This window comes from Schistocerca cancellata, unplaced genomic scaffold (assembly GCF_023864275.1).
Source record: "Schistocerca cancellata isolate TAMUIC-IGC-003103 unplaced genomic scaffold, iqSchCanc2.1 HiC_scaffold_963, whole genome shotgun sequence".
Lineage (NCBI taxonomy): Eukaryota > Metazoa > Arthropoda > Insecta > Orthoptera > Acrididae > Schistocerca > Schistocerca cancellata.
Window position 1 is genome coordinate 47,501 of NW_026046971.1, and position 2,500 is coordinate 50,000.

At 54.5% G+C, this 2,500-nt stretch overlaps 1 non-coding gene across 1 annotated transcript in view; it reads left to right on the plus strand.

Annotated features, from left to right (window-relative positions):
* The first annotated feature begins 2,486 nt into the window (after positions 1–2,486).
* Positions 2,487–2,500, plus strand: part of LOC126150001 (small subunit ribosomal RNA) — a 1,909-nt gene continuing 1,895 nt past the window's right edge. The window contains exon 1 of the ribosomal RNA XR_007531250.1: positions 2,487–2,500. This exon is cut by the window's right edge and continues 1,895 nt beyond it. This is a non-coding gene — a ribosomal RNA (small subunit ribosomal RNA).

The following is a 2,500-nucleotide window of genomic DNA, read 5'->3' on the forward strand; positions in this document are numbered from 1 at the left end:
TAACCTAACCCATCTTGCACCTTAACCTAACCCATCTTGCACCTTAACCTAACCTATGTTGCACCTTAACCTAACCTGTGTTGCACCTTAACCTACCTCAATTTGCACCGCAATGTAACGCAATTTGCACCGCAATGTAACGCAATTTGCACCGCAATGTAACGCAATTTGCACCGCAATGTAACGCAATTTGCACCGCAATGTAACGCAATTTGCACCGCAATGTAACGCAATTTGCACCGCAATGTAACGCAATTTGCACCGCAATGTAACGCAATTTGCACCGCAATGTAACTCAATTTGCACCGCAATGTAACTCAATTTGCACCGCAATGTAACTCAATTTGCACCGCAATGTAACTCAATTTGCACCGCAATGTAACTCAATTTGCACCGCAATGTAACTCAATTTGCACCGCAATGTAACTCAATTTGCACCGCAATGTAACTCAATTTGCACCGCAATGTAACTCAATTTGCACCGCAATGTAACTCAATTTGCACCGCAATGTAACTCAATTTGCACCGCAATGTAACTCAATTTGCACCGCAATGTAACTCAATTTGCACCGCAATGTAATGCAATTTGCACCGCAATGTAATGCAATTTGCACCGCAATGTAATGCAATTTGTACCGCAATCTACCCCCACATTGTGCCTTAACCTAACCCACATTGTGCCTTAACCTAACCCACATTGTGCCTTAACCTAACCCACGTTGTGCCTTAACCTAACCCACGTTGTGCCTTAACCTAACCCACGTTGTGCCTTAACCTAACCCAAGTTGTGCCTTAACCTAACCCAAGTTGTGCCTTAACCTAACCCAAGTTGTGCCTTAACCTAACCCAAGTTGTGCCTTAACCTAACCCAAGTTGTGCCTTAACCTAACCCAAGTTGTGCCTTAACCTAACCCAAGTTGTGCCTTAACCTAACCCAAGTTGTGCCTTAACCTAACCCAAGTTGTGCCTTAACCTAACCCAAGTTGTGCCTTAACCTAACCCAAGTTGTGCCTTAACCTAACCCAAGTTGTGCCTTAACCTAACCCAAGTTGTGCCTTAACCTAACCCAAGTTGTGCCTTACCCTGCTCTGTAATTGGCATATGACACGTTACATTAATGTATTGTCCAACCGCAACCCGCTCAGAATGTTGTGTACACAGCTACGTGTCATCTCCCCATAACAGCTGCATTGCAGTGTGGTACGCCATAGAGACGTGTGGGAGTAATGGACGCAGTGGATGGCGATCAGCATGAGCCGTCTGTTCATGTAGTGGCGCGTGTATGCAGACGTAGTAGTCTCTTCTCACACAATGTGATAGCACGGTGCCCCGCGTTCCACATCTGCGACATGCTACAGAGGCCGGTTGACAGTTGGTCGCGCAATGGACATCGCATACGTACGGGGGCACCTTCCACGTGCCCTCTAGTCGGGCACATTTTGTTGCGTGGATGTGAGCGGATGTAGTGTGTCTTGACACCTGACAGGCAGGCATGCAATAATAGTTGACTTTGCAAACGGGGATGGACGTGTACGTTTACTGGTGACGTTACGCAAATGAACAACTGGTAACCCGTTGTGGTGCGGTTGTCCTTGCTGGAGGTACATCTGTGAGGGCAACGATCGGTACAGCTACGAAGCGGTCCCCACCATACCAACGAACGTGAATGTGAATCTGGGTGTGAAGCGATACGCGGCTGTGGGTGGGTGGGACTGTCCCCGGCCGGTGAGGGGGGGCCGCCCGGCGTGCTGGCCGCGCGGTGCGTGGGCGCACGCGCTACAGCCGGCTGGTGGGGGCGCCCAGTGGCAGGCGCGCCGGCCGACGGACGCGGCAGGCGGCGCAGCTGCGCGCCGGGGCACCCTGCGCGCGGCGCCGTGCAGCCAAAGTGGGTCCTCGCCGGCCCGGTGCGAAGCGCGGTGGACATCTGCAGTGTGCTGGTCCGATTGAGGACTGTGTGCGTTGAGGATGCGCCGCCGCCCGGCACTCGGCGCCGCGACGCCGTCTGCTGCTCGGTCGCCCCAGCGGTTCTCGCTGGTGGTTTGTATCGCAGTTGTGCAGACGTGTTGGCACGTGCGCTGTGCTGGGAGAGTTCGCTTCGGCACCCACGTGGGGCCTTTGCCCTTCTGTGGCGCTGGCGTTGGAGATGCCGGTCACCGTAGGTGGCGCGTGTTGTCTCCCGCCGGCAATGCCACGACAGCACGCTCCCGGGCCTCTGTCGGCAGCGGCAAGCTCAGTTGGGAGCACGGGTGGTCGCACCTAAAGCGTCTACTCGCCTAACTCCGGGCGATTGCGCCTCTCTCGAACCCGACCAAGTACTTAGGACGGCGCTGCGCGCCGCCGGGACCTGAGAGGGTTTCGAGGTGTATTGTGCAGGGGAGCTCAGCCTCCTCCTGTTTGCAGAATAATTGAGCGGACGCTTGCGTGTTCGCGCGGGCCCCTGGGACACACTCCCGGGCGGCCGGCTGCTCAGCTCTAGTTGACGCAGCTCCCTGGTTGATCC